The 14,579-nt window shown below is 43.6% G+C and overlaps 1 long non-coding RNA gene across 1 annotated transcript in view; it reads left to right on the forward strand.

Moving 5' to 3' along the window:
- LOC126955467 (uncharacterized) overlaps positions 1–14,579 on the forward strand; it is a 55,803-nt gene that overhangs the window by 23,210 nt on the left and 18,014 nt on the right. Inside the window, exon 3 of the long non-coding RNA XR_007725933.1 lies at positions 3,832–3,980. This is a non-coding gene — a long non-coding RNA (uncharacterized LOC126955467). The remainder of the gene's footprint in view (positions 1–3,831; positions 3,981–14,579) is intronic.

Raw genomic sequence — 14,579 nt, forward strand, 5'->3', positions numbered from 1 at the left:
GCCAAATTCAGGGATATTCGGTCCCACTTAAGATGGGTCACTGCCCACCTCTGGTCAGAAGTGTTCTTTTAAATTTCTGCATTGATCTAAAAGGCATGATACACTAAATATAAGGAAGTATAAGCAAATACTAGGCATTTAAAAATCTCAATTGCACCGTACCAAAAAATACCTGTGTGTGGTTTAACGTGTTTACACACCTTGAAAATCTAAAATTCAGACATTTTATACGTGGAGTTCCTGCTCCTCGTGAGCAAGGATCTTGATCGTGATATTTAATGCCCTGTACCACTGCCTAGCGGTGGACCTGGCAGATCCTTCCCATCTTAGCATTCTCGACCTTAAATTTTGAAGATAATCAAAATTATTGATAATTTTTAAGGGACACATGTGTTATTATCCACCTCCTAACCTGTGCACTTGAAGGGGTGATAGATCAGTCCCTAGACATTCTGAGCAGTGCTGCTGGATACGTTGACAGAGGGTGAGAGGACAGAATTCATAGGACAAGAATTGCTATCACCCGTAGTTCTCCCTGTTTCCCTATTGAATATGGGGCTAGCGAGAGGACTAGGAAGGGAGTGCTTTGGAGGGGAATGTGGAGGATGGAAGGACGGGTACCACTGAGGTGCAGGTGTAATATGTCTACCATCTAGTCATCTCCTCTGCAGAAACACCAGGGGAAAGGATAGTTTCTGAAAGAACATCTTAGGAATGCCATGAAAACCAAGGGTGTGCATCTGTCCCTGTGTGGGTGTTCTCTGCTAATGAGTTTGGAAATGAGAATACCTTTGGAATAAACAGACCACTGCAACCACCCAAGAGGTTCTTTTTGCCCGCTGCCAAGATAGAGCCCATTTATCAAGACCAGGGGATTGCAACTGAGAAAGCATTTAATACACGCAGAGCCAGCTAAAAGGGAGACTGGAGCTTTCTTATGACTCAAATCAACTTCCCTGAAAATTCAGAGGCTAGGAATTTTGAAAGCTGATTTGGTGGGGTGGGGCTAGGGAATGGGGCGTGCTGATTGGTTAGGCTGGAGATGAAATGACAGGGAGTCGAAGCTGCCCTCTTGTGCTGGGCTTGTGCCTGGGTGGGGGCCAAAAACCAGATGAGCCAGTTTACCCTTCCATGTGGTGCCAGCTGGTCCATCAAAATTCGGAGTTTGAAAACTACCTTGAACACCAATCTTAGTTTTACAATAGTAATGTTATCCATAGGAACAATTGGAGAGGTGAGCGATTTTGTGGCCCCTGGCTGCATGATTCCTGAGCCATAATTTCTAATCTTGTGGCTAATTTGTTAATTTTCCAAAGGTCATCTGGTCTCCAGGCAAGAAGGGGGTTGTTTCAGGGAAGGGCTGTTGTCATCTTTGTTTCAAAGTTAAACTATTACCTAAATTCCTCCCACAGTTAGCGTGGCTTCCACTCAGGGATGAGCAAGGGCAGCTTGGAGGCTAGAGGCAAAGATGGACTCGATTAGGTCAGATTTGTTTTGCTGTCATAATGTTTCTATGTCACAGTTTTCTCGTGGTCAAAATTTTTGCAAAAGCGTTTTCACTACGAAGTCCTAGGAAAACATTTTCTCTTTCTGTAAGAAACCTCAGGAGGTTATGTACTTATCTATTTGCTCTTCCGCGGTATAATTCTAGGTGTCTGCTAAAAGGTTAAAAGTGATCAGGTGGAAAATATTCATGTGGGCTTAGGGCACAGAGGCAAAGCGCCCGCCACCTCCAGCAGTTTTCACAGTGCTGGCATCTGCTGGCACTGTAGGCAGCAAAGAATATTACGAGTAATTCTTCACTCCCTCAAGTATGTTAGAAGGTAAAAATCTTCAAGAGAAACTCCAGATTTTGGGTGGGTTTGAAACTGCATTATAAGTTGGTTCTGCAAAATCCATGTTGCCCGTAAGCTGCAGCCTTTGAAAGGAAACACATCTCACAAATTGGGCTTTGCCAGCGTTTCTTTCAGGGAAGCAGCTGTCCTGTTTCCTCTAAGAAGGTAATACGCCTGAAAATGCAGTGGAAGCCTCCAGGGTCAGTGATTAGACGGGTTTTGCCCACACAGGCTGAACGGACCCTCCGAGCCACTGGACGGCCCCTCGGTCAGTTGCAGCAGCTCCTTCGCCTCCGCGGAGAGGGGGTTCCACTGATTCTGTCTCCTTCGCCTCCGTGGAAAGGGGGTTTGGCCTCCGTGGAGAGGGCGCTTGGCTGAGTCTGTCTCCTCCTCCGTGGAGAGGGCGCTTGGCTGAGTCTGCTGTTCTGTTACGCGGTGGGTTGGGTGTGGGGAGCGTTGACTTCTAAGAGCAGGGCGAGGCTGCGAGGAACCGCTTTCAAATGTGTAGGCCTGTTACACTGAAGCACTGGTTCTGACCCCGCAGAGCACGCCCTGGAGTGGAATTATTGAAGGACTGTTCGACTTACAGACTGGACAGACTCGCTGCTTCTGCGCGTTGGAGCTGGGAAGGAATTCCATCCAGAGAGATTCTAAAGAGAGTCAGCACGACGCCAGAGGAGGAGAGAAATGACTGTGAATGGAGCCTGACTTTCCCTGGAGTCCTGACTTTTTTCAGGATAAATGCTTCTCTAGAGCCGGATATTCTGCAAGTTTCGAGGGGCTGCTGGCCTTTCTCCCCTGAGCCCCGGCTGACTGAGCTCCTAGATAAAGTAGGGAGGAACATTTTGTGTGACGATTACTGCCAGGGAGCTTTATCTGTTGCGAACGGACATGGTGAAACAATTTGCACAATATGATAAGAATAATAGCTTTCGATTCACGAGGGCTCCCCTGAAGCCAGGTCAGTTCCAGTGCTTTAGAAAGAGGACGGCGCTGCTAGTGCTTTCGCTTACCACATGAGATGGGTATCGTCGCTTTCATTTTAAGTATGAAAAAGTGGAGGCTTAGGGAGGTTAAATGCCTGGTCTAGGATCAAACAGCTAGGAAGAGGCAGAGCCATGGTTCAACAGGCCAGTCTCACTCCAAAGCTTGTGCCTATAACCACTGCCCTCCAAGATGAAAATAAAAACGGGACGGAACTGCATAATATTTGTACAGTGTAGTGGTTTCAATCTCAGGTAAACGCTCAATATTCTAATTCTCCCCTCCCTCTTTCTTGCCATGACCCATTGGGAATTACTGGTATTACACATATAAACCTATAAAGGGCCTTCATGTACATTTTCTTATTTACAAATTGTGATTTTTCCAGCTGCTCTATCCCTGACAGCTGTTTTATTTTCTTTAATGATGGAGCAAGTTCTAAAATACCATGTAAATCATCAGTGAGTAAAATTAGAGTAAGTTACCAGGTAAAACCCAAAACATCAATTAAGCTGAATTTCAGGTAAACAACACATACTTTTAAAAGTTGTAAGTATTTACTAAATAGCGCATGGGACATACACTAAAATATTTTAAATCATTTTTTGAAATTAAAATTAAATGAGGTAGTCTATATTTTTATTTGCTGTGTCGGGTAACCCTGCATTAAATTAGAGAGGTGTATGTCCAAAGAATGAAACTTGGATTTGGCGTTTCATGATAATCCACAGAAGTTAAGGGAAAACTCCTGGGAAATGGGTAGAAGAGAAACATTGGGAAAGTAAATAGTTGAAACGACTTGCCTTGTATAATTAGTCTTTTCATAAAATCTTGCTGATGTCAAACGGTGTTTTCAGTCATTGATATTTTGTGTAGAATGGTAACGATTAGAACCATCTCAAGGATGATTTTGTCTTTATAAATAGTTCAGCTGAAGCTCCCCCAAGGTAGGACTCAATGCAAACCTTGTTTTAATATTTCCTTGTTTACTTTTTATCTGAGTGTACTGCAGGTCCTTTGAGGGATTCTGGAAAAAAGTCCTTCCATCAGCAGGAACTTGAAATTTTCCATTGCGATGAGCGTTTCTGCTCTGGAAAGCAGGCATAAGGACTCCTAAGGCTGTCCCTTTAATTCTCGGTTCTGAGCAGCTGACTAGACACAGTAAGTTCTCTACTTACTTCCCTAATAGCTCTGACTCGGTTTCACAAAAGCTACCTCTTTCCTTGTGTAACGAAACCATGAAGTCTTGAAGAATGCCTGATTTCCTGGGCAAAGGAGCTTCTTGTGTAATAATATTTAGAGGGAATTGAGGTGGTGGGAGTGCTGGCGGCAGTGGTGATGTGGTGGTGGTGTGTGTACTAGGGGCAGCGGTGGTGTGGTGGTAGTGGTGTTTTTGTTACTGGAAGTTGCAATGTGCTTGTTGTGGTGGTGTGTGTACTAGTGGCAGTGGTGATGTTGTAATGTTGGTATGTGTAGTAGCGGCAATGGTGATGTGGTTGTGGTAGTGGTGGTGTGTGTAGTAGCAGCAGTGGTAATGTGCTGGTGGTGGTGGTGTGTGTACTAGTTTCAGTGGTGATGTGGTGGTCGTGGTGGTGGTGGTGTGTGCAGTAGCAGCAGTGGTGATGTGCTGGTGGTGGTGGTGTGTGTGCTAGTGTCAGAGGTGATGTGGTGGTGGTGGTTTTTGTTACTGGAAGTTGTGATGTGCTGGTGGTTGTGTGTGTGCCAGTGTCAGTGGTAATGAGTGGTGATGTGTGTACTAGCTGCAGTGGTGATGTGGTGTTGATGGTGGTGTGTGTGCTCTTGGCAGTGGTGATGTGGTGGTGGTGTGTGTATTAGCAGCAGTGGTGATGTTGTGATGGTGGTATGTGTACTAGCGGCAGTGGTGATGTGGTGGTGGTGGTGGTGTGTGTGCTCTTGGCAGTGGTGATGTGGTGGTGGTGTGTGTATTAGCAGCAGTGGTGATGTTGTGATGGTGGTATGTGTACTAGCGGCAGTGGTGATGTGGTGGTGGTGGTACTGGTGTGTTTCCTAGCGGCAGTGGTGATGTGATGGTCATGGTGATGTGCATACTATCGGCCGTGGTGATGTGGTGTTGATGGTGGTGTGTGTGCTAGTGTCAGTGGTAATGGAGTGATGACATGTATACTAGCGGCAGTGGTGATATGGTGGTGTGTTTCCTAGCGGCAGTGGTGATGTGGTGTTGATGGTGTATGTGCTCGTGGCAGTGGTGATGTGGTGGTGGTGTGTGTATTAGCAGTGGTGATGTTGTGTTGGTATGTGTACTAGCGGCAGTGGTGATGTGGTGGTGGTGGTACTGGTGTGTTTCCTAGCGGCAGTGGTGATGTGATGGTCATGGTGATGTGCGTACTATCGGCCGTGGTGATGTGGTGTTGATGGTGTGTGTGCTCGCAGCAGTGGTGATGTGGTGGCTGTGATGTGATAGTGTGTGTGCATCTGCATGGAGGATGGAGGGAATAAGGTGTTTATTTCCTTCGTAGAGTAATTTTGGCCAAAAAACTACTTTGCTCTGGAAATTTACTACAAGAGTATTTTAGAAATATATCTGTTTGTTGAGTACTGCATATTTTAAGCAACAAATCAGCCTGTAAACTGCATTGCAGCAGAATTTATTAAGAAAGAGTTGCACATGGTGTGTAGAGAAACATTAGTGGGACTTTGTGAAATGAAAGAAATGAAAAAATCTTCGTTTTCGGAAAGTATTTATAGGTTTTTAAGGCCCCGGTTGCCGTTGCTTTGAGTTGCCTTCGCTCTGATTGATGATGTGTCCTGGATTTGGTTACTTTTCCCCACATGCAATTTCAGATGTTTTTCACGGGGTGAATACGGATTGATAATATACAGGAGAGTAAAAACACACAGGAGAATTTTAATACACAATGAAAAGAATTCAGTTGTAAGCGATCTGAGAGCCCAGTCCTCTCACCCACTCTTTCATTTAACAACTCCCAGTCTATTAAGACTTTGCTTTACTCAACGATTTCATGTTAATCATCTTTTGTTTTATAGCCCTTTATTTTCCTGCTGGAATCGATATCCCATCAACTTCACCAACCGCCTACTCTGTGATCTATGAGATGGGGCTAGTACAGGACTGAATTTACGCCAGAGCAATTTGCTTTAAATGTTACCAGCTCTTTATCCGAAACATTTCTTCCAGCTTATTCTCATAACTTTACTACTTCTCGAAAAGCTGCTTCTCTGCTTCTAGAGAGTGGAGAGTGACAAGCGAAATGTAAAATGCCTGTATAGAGGATACAGAGGTTGGCTTGGAAGCACAAAAGTTAAATCCGTGAAATGATGTCAGTCAACAGGAGAAGTGTTGGCTGTTTTCACACTGTGTGGCTGCTTGTGACACAAACTTGATGAATTCATTTCCACCTTGCTAGCAAAACCAAATTGTTTCAGTGAGACCATATTTTAGAACAGTTTGGATCCTGCTGGTATATTCAGATTGCCTGAAAATCAAGCAAAATTAATCAGTTTTGGTGCCCTGTATCGTATGGTGATCTTGGACCCCTTTGCTTCCCTAGGGTTACCCTCATTCGGCTGGGTGGACGTCGTCCTTCAGATCATTTTTATCAATCCAGCTTGCACATCACAGGGGGCTCTGAGTTCTTTGCAAATATTAATTTAGAACTTAAAAGTGCATTATCCCCCTTCAAAAATACATTATCCAAATTGTGATACCAGCGTTTTAAATGCAATAAATGATTAGGTTACTTCACTTAATCTTGTCACTGAATATAATTGCAGTCACTGAGAGGTGGACATTGAATTCTTTCTTGATGCCTGTTAAGACATTTTATCTCATTAAAGGATGTTACTGGTAATTAGGACACCTTGTGCTTTTCAATAGTTACATTTATTTTAAAAGACACTGTTTTCTTCTTAACTGGAATAATTTCCTCTCAGCGTGGGAGGAGGTCTGATTCCCAGTGTCCACATGAGGCAAATATGCAGGCAGCCCTGTGTCCACAGGCTCCCCGTCTGCAGGTGGCTGAAGCCAGGTGGAAAATAGTACAATTGACCCTCCGCATCTGTGAGTTTCCATCCGAGGATGAGAAACCCATGCATAGCGAGGGCTGACTCTCTTTTAATTTGTTTCAAGATGTCTTTTTCCATTCTGTTTTGAGTATATAATAAAACAGTAAAAAAGCAAATTTAGTATCTGTGCAAACTCATTTTCTTGCTGAAATTGCTTAGACTTGGTCCTTTAAGGGAATGTTCAGAGAGCTAATTTTAGAGGTTAGAATCTAAGAAGACTTTTGGTTTTAGCTTTCTTCATTGTAAAACAGGAATAATAATTCCTGTCCTCATGTCTTCTCAGGGCTGCATGAAAAAATATGAAAACACTTTAAAGATGAAATTAATACAAAAATTCAAACTTATTTTAAAGAGTGTGAAGCATGTGAGGATTACATAAGACAAGGGACATGACAAGATATAGAGTCCAGTTCCAATATTGCAACTTATTATAGGACTGTGTTAATTACACTTCTACTGACACCTTCTAACTTCAACCATGTCTTTTTTTTTCCCATGTAACTCTTCCTAGCATTTGGTCTATCTATAAGAATATTCCTTTTGTAATTGTTTCTCTACCTATCACCCTGTTAACTCTAGAACTTTTAAATAATATATTACAGCTTGTCATATGTGGTGGTCAGAAGCAGATGGTGCTTAAACAGGTAGTTGACTTCCAATTACTCTCTGAGCATCCGAGCACTCTGGGTGTCCGGCATGGCCACCCTGGGGGATAGTCCCCCTTTCTGGAAGAGAAGGTTGCTTTGTAAGAGGGTTTCATCTTTCCCTAGAGCATTGTGCGGAGTAGATTAGGCCACCTGCAGACTCTCTGCCAAAGCTCATTCATTTCTGACCTTGAACCCAGTGAAGTCCTCATAGACATCCTGAGGATGACTGCCAACTAGAAACGAGTCTATTTGGTGAAGGTTTTCTCTCTCACTAATAAAACATGGAGGAAGCCAGCGCTATTTATTAGGTAGCAATTACTCAAAGGCAGTGTCACACATTTATAGGAAAACTCTCATAAATCTAAGGAAAAGTGATTTGCCCACAGTGGGAATAGATTAAGCAGAGATTAGAAACATTATTTCCTCCTTTTCTGCCTTACCTTTTGTATTTTATAAGAGGTTAACAACGGCTCTAAAGTATTACTCGTGAGTGTTTTATTTTTACTGGCAAAAAGAAGTTTTAACCACATGTGAAATTCCACCACTTACTAATGACGTCTGCCTTTGAAGCATAACTCTTTCGTTGAAGGCATGAATTATATTATGGATGTGATGTTGTGCTACATAAATGTGAATTTTTGACATGCTAATTTATAATGACTGGCAAATGAGAAGACCATAGGGGAAAGATAAGACTGGCATCCAGACAGCTAAAATGCAGAAGGATGATTGATTTAAAGATCGGCTTTAAGGGAAGAATTATTTTTAAAATGTGTATGTAAATGTGAGTAGGTAGACCTTGATTCCTTTTTAGATTGCCAGAACGATGAGGTTGAGGATCGGGTGACTTGGGAGACTTCGGACTTACCCTAATTTGACTGTGAACTTAGCAAAAATAGCAAAAACAAAACCAAAAACGGAATGTCTGAGGGAATGGGTATCAGCAAGGCCACTGGGCTTGGGCAGGGCTGCCGGACGTCAGCTGTGCAGTGTTAGGCAGGAATCTAGACCCAACATGGCGGTATCACCTGGCATGGCAGGCCCTTTGTTCGGACTTCCTGCCCTTCACTTCCTGCTAAGACTCTCAGCCTGTGAAAAAAGCCCGCGCCCGCCAAAACACCCCCACTCTGCGCAAGCTCCTGGACACGTCATTCCTCAGAAACTGAAACCTACAAACCCCGCCTACCTCGCCCTATAAAAGGCCCCCGATACCTGCCCTGAGTGCAACTTCCTCAGCCCTCCTCCTAGAGGACCGGTGAACCTCGCCCGCAAGCCCAATAAAGGCTACCTCTGTTCTCGTCTGCCTGGTGTCTTCTTGCTCGGCTCCCCATTACATTACACGCAGTGTGGTGGCTGGTCTCCTGAGACGGTCCACAACATTCCACCTCTCTCTCTGCATGTGCTTCCCGCCCTTTCTGTCAAAAGCCAGAGCAGATTTCCCATCACTAGAATCCCAGCAGGCCTTGTGACTGCTTTAGGATAGAACGTGACAGAGATGTCATTTGGAACTCCTAAGCCCAAGCCTTAAGTGATAGCTGCTTCATTTCTCTTAGAATGCTTGCCCTTGAGATCCCTAGTCTTGGGAGCCTGCCTCCATACTGTAGGAAGTCCAAGACGCAGGGAGAGGCCATGTAGAAGGGGGTGGAAATGCTCCCTTAGATGCCCTGGATAAGCTCACAGCTGATGGCCAGCACCAATAACAATCACATGAGTGAACCGTTTTGCGTATTTCAGCCCAGTTGAACCCCAGACAACCACAGTCCCAGATGCTATCGCATGGAGCAGAACCCACAGAACTGGAGAAGGTGCCGCAGGATTGCTTCTGCGGAAGAGAAGCTTTTCTCATTCCCTGAAGGCCCTTGTAGACTGGGCGTGGCTCTTGGAGTTCACGTGAATCAGGTCACAAGTTACGCCACCAGATAAGGATTCTGTGTATCTCAAGTTTACCAGCCCACAGTGAGCTTGCACCTTCCTGTTTTTCTTTACAAGTGATTTTTGCGTTTTCAGTGGGTGATTGGGGGTGTGCTGTGCTGCTGACAGCTCAGGGAGACAGGGCCCCAGGGAGGTTCAAACGGGGAAGGTTGGAAGGTAGAAGTTGTTGCTCAGGTCGAGGCATCCTCAGTTCCGCAGGAAACGATGTTGCTTGTGGAAGAGACAGTGGGTGAGATTTCCTCACATAGATCTGAAGGAACCTTGATCTTCGTTTAAGCAGGAACTACCATGGGTTCACGTTCTATTCCACATGGCAAGGAAATGCAGGCTTTGTCTAAAAGTTACTTACAAACTTGTGCTTTGTGTTACTTTTACTTTTTACGTGTTTATGTTATGTTTTAGCTTTTTGACATACTTTATTTTAGCTTTTTTCTTTTAAGCCAGTTTATTGTCAGCTGTCTTACAGGCAATAACCACATGATAGCTCTTAAGAAACTGGGAGTGGGCTTTACCTGGTGCAATTTCAGGTTGCAAGAAATATCTCCCCAAAATAATCACCACCTACCTTTTGGACCTGGAAATTCTGTTGAAAGAATTTCATTGCATTTCTTTAAAGTTTTTATCCCTGCTAGAACACAAGATTTAGAATAGTAAGATATTTTCTTTATTTAAACATGAAATTCACCACATCTTCAACTTCTCTTTTGAAAATACATAAAGATACCAGGCATCTGAAGAGAGAAAATAAAAGGTTCACCAAAATTCTGAAAAAAAGTTTTAAGTTTCTGAAACAAAACTTTAAAACTTCATAGAATCGAAAAGAGGAGTTTATTATAACTTGCCTATTAATCCACAGAAAACAATAATTCCCACTGACTAAAAAAAATCGTGTATTGTGTTTACACTAACAACTTGATTCCCTGTGGAAATACATTTTGTTCTATTTTGACAGTCTAGAAATATCTGTGAATTGAAAACACATGATTTTGAAAAAATATGATGTGAAAATATGTTTTATAATCTCACTCTGTGCATAATTTTAGCTAAAGAAAATGTTCCTTTTTATTTTTAAACTGACAAAAATTTTGCATTTTTCATAGTTTTAATTAGCTTTTTTCCTGATCAAATCAGTGATCATGCTTTTATATGTAAATCTGTAGTTTATTTTTCAAATGTTTAATTTGCTGCTTACCTTTATTTTTTTTCTTGTTAAAGATTATTTGAAAGCATCATAAAATTTATTTTATTTATTCATAGACCAGTCTAATATTTTCAGAAATTGCAGGTTGTAATAAAACCACCAAATTATACAATACATGAAAGGGAAAGAGAAATTAAAAACAACAACAACTTTGATTTGGAAATAGTGTCACATTTACAGAAAAATTACTAAAATAAGAATAGTACATAGGACACCTGATTACCCAGATTAATCTACTTTTAGCATTAATTTCCTTTTTCTCTCTTATTTGCTTTTTTTCTCTCTCTCTTTTTACTTTTGCCCTCTCTAATTGTATGTACGTTTTATGCGTGTTTTAATCTTTTTCTTGGTATTTTTGTCCTGTACCATTTCAGAGTAAATTGCATTCGTCATGGCCCTAAAACTTCAGTGTGTATTTTTGAAGAATAAGGATATCCTCTTTAGAACAGTTGATGTTGCTACAGTCATTCTATCCAACTGCCATCGGCGTTCCGTTTTTGTCAGCTGACCCCGTAATGTCCTTCCCAGGCTTTTCTCTTCCTCCAGTACATGGTCCAGTCTAGGAAGAGATTGTCGTGCATTTGTCTAGCCTCCTGGAACATTTCAGAGCCTATTTTTGCCTTTTATGACGTGGACATTCTCAAGAATACAGTCCGTTTTAGAAAAAGAGACGGTTTGTCATTTTGAGTTTGTCTGACGGCTCTGCGTGGTTAGGTTCAGGTTCCTTTTTCCGGGTCAGAAGTGATGTGTGTTTTTCTCTAGGGGCATGCGATGTCCATCTGTCCCTCAGTCTTCATGGTAACTTGAATCACTGTAATCTCTGAGAGACGATGCAAATCATATGAGAATTTACCCCTAGATGTGGCATCTGTTGGTGCCTGAACTGATGTTTACCACGGTGGCTGCAAAATGATGGTTGTTTCTCCACATTTCCCAATCAACACGTAGCACTATAAGCAAGATCCCTCTCTTCCCTGCACTGATTTGTTACCTATTGATTATTGGCTTGGACTCATTAACAAGATCTTATAAAAGGTCTATAATTGGTTACTGTCCTTAATTATTTTGGTGTTCAAATTATCCCGTATTAGGCCTACAGGAGCACCTTCCAGCTGCCTCCTGAGTCTGTGTGACGTGCCCCTGCTTTGGAGTCTACCTCAAGCCGAAAAGCGAGGGGCTAGAGGGGTGGGAATGAGTTTTCTAAGTTTCCTTCACTTTCTTAGCATATCTGTGATCAGCCTGGATCACAGAGTTGTATTGTGAGCCATGGGATGGAGGGAGCCACAGTCCGACCTTAGGGAAGTCCTTTCCCTGCTGCAGAGGAGGTGGAGAGCCCTTCCCTCATGGGCAGGCATCGCAGCCCGGTGAGGGGAAGACAGGCAGGTAGACGCGGCCAGGCATCACAGCAGGTAAGGGAGAGAGAGGCAGGTAGACGCTGCCAGGTATTGCAGCAGGTAAGGGAGACAGAGGCAGGTAGATGTGGCCAGAGCATCACAGCAGGTAAGGGAGAGAGAGGCAGGTAGACGCATCGCAGCAGGTAAGGGAGACAGAGGCAGGTAGATGCTGCCAGGTATTGCAGCAGGTAAGGGAGACAGAGGCAGGTAGACGCTGCCAGGCATCACAGCAGGTGAGGGAGAGAGGCAGGTAGACGAGCGAATGAGCATCGTGGCTTCCGTTCCCAGCTGAAATCTCACAGAGGAGTCGAGGCTGAGGGGACAGCCCATGGCAGGAGGCCTGTTCTCCTGTTCACTGTTTTGAACTTTGGTGGGAAGGAGCTGCGATCACAGAGGGAACGTGCTATGGCAGGGCAGAGGGAGCCTGGTTAGCCTGCTGGGGCCCCGAGGGCACAGGGGAGGTCCACAGTCACCAGCTCTGCTGGGAGCTGAGGCCCTTCTTGCAGGGGCCACCATGGTCAATGGGTGTGACCCTGCTGCAAAGGTCATAGACAAACAGCCCTCCAGGAGACAGACATGGCCATGGAAGAGATTTGGGGTGGGGTGGCGGGGAAAGGGCCCACATCCTCACAAGGCACTGTCCTTGAAAATAATGACAGCCTCACCAGGCACACCTTAGCAGGATCTACCAGGCACCAGGAAACATGGCCAGCTGGTGGCTCTATAGCAGAAATTAGCGAAGACTGAAAGGACCCAAGCAGACCCAAAGCCTCTTCCTTGCATCGCATATGCCTGTTGCCTGGGCCACTGCTGTGGGTACCTGAAAGTCGGAATATTTACCCCAAGAGACACAGCCGGTTGCTACAAGACTGTTTGAACAGTAGGAGAATAAGACGCCATTAAATGCAAAGCTGAAAGGGTTTCACTCCAAGTCCCCCGGGAGTCAGCCCCATGAGGCTGGCTGGGAGAGTCAATCCATCATAGAAAACGAGATGCCACTTTTTCTTTGCCTGAGTAAAAGTGTATATGACTTTTGATTCCATTAAATACTCTTTGGCCGAGAGACCCTTCCAGAATTCTGGCAGGCAGTCTCTCACCGGACAGTCTCCCACTGTGGAACTCTGATGGCTGCTCCGGCTGGTTTTGCAAACCTGCAAGTCAGACAGTCATGCTCCTTTCCTTGCCCACGCTGTGTGACGAGGCTCTGTGGAGAGTCCCACGTATGCATTTTTCAGTTTTCCTAGGTGAGCTGTCTGGAGTATTCAGTTTTGTGTGAAATAGACTCGGTCCTAAACTATTTGAGCCTGGGAGAATTAACTGGAATTGGTTCACGGAGATAAAACATATCTCCCAAGGAGTTGATGATTTTGAAAGGGTATTTTTTATCCTGGGCCAGATAGACATGAATCATCAAATAGGTATACAGCGTAGTGTCCTTATTTCTGACCATCGAATCCAGATGGAGGCTCTGACTAGTGGTTCCGGGTATCTGGTCAGTCTCACAGGGTTAATAATAATTACTAACATTTGGACGGATTGTTAAGGTTTCACAGCACCTTCTTGTGCATTTATCACATTAGATGGTGGTGCTGGGTGTGAACGACGTGTGCCTTCACCTGCTGACGCAAACACCGTGCCAGCAGGGTTTTGTCTCTTTCTAAGAATGTCTTCAGGAGGCTGAGTCAGCTACTCAAAGCTACTTTAGAATAAGACAGAAAATGAATAAATCTTTCTTGTCTAGAAGATTCAATTCCCTGTTTATGGTCATAGGAGATAAACTGTGGCTGGTATTGGGAAGTGTTGTTCCTCTAACCTGACTGTCTAAGCCTATTCTTTGCTTTGCTATGAAAATGAAGGGAAATATTATTGTCGCAATTAAAGATACAAATATACACAAGCACTAAAGAGGCTAAATGACATATCTGAAGTCTCACTTTGAAGAATGAGCAATTAAAACTCTGGGTCCAGCTCACTTTTCCAGAGTAAAAAATTTTTTGAAAGCCTTATAATTCACAGACACATCTGAAAAAGCTGAATCTTCCGTGCTGGTCTGTATTCCAGTAGGTGGCTAAAACGGGTCAGAATTGGAAGGAGTCCCACTAATCAAATCTATTCTTAGAAGTGCATTAGCATGTGGCTTTGCAAACTCACATTCATTCTTATGAAAAGTAGTGAGTGCTGCCATAAAAATACTGTCACGATTTGCTGCCTCCTCTTGAGACCCAGGGCTAAGCCAAAGGGTTGCCATGTACCCTAAACCTCCTCGTAGCTGCTGCCTCTGAAACTCGACTCTGTAATTTGGTAAGTGTTTTAAAAAATACAACTAAATGGCTACCACATGGTGGAAAATTAGCAATCTGGGACTGGAACTTCTATATGGTATTAAATCCACATATGGAAAAAATTAAATATTATCCTCAATGCCCTCCATGTGTTCAGTCATATTAAATGAAATGCTTATAAAGCGTGACATTATTTAACTTTTACAAGGTTTGTCACATCTAGTAAAACTTATGACTGT

This window comes from Macaca thibetana, chromosome 5 (genome assembly GCF_024542745.1).
Source record: "Macaca thibetana thibetana isolate TM-01 chromosome 5, ASM2454274v1, whole genome shotgun sequence".
Classification (NCBI taxonomy): Eukaryota; Metazoa; Chordata; class Mammalia; order Primates; family Cercopithecidae; genus Macaca; species Macaca thibetana.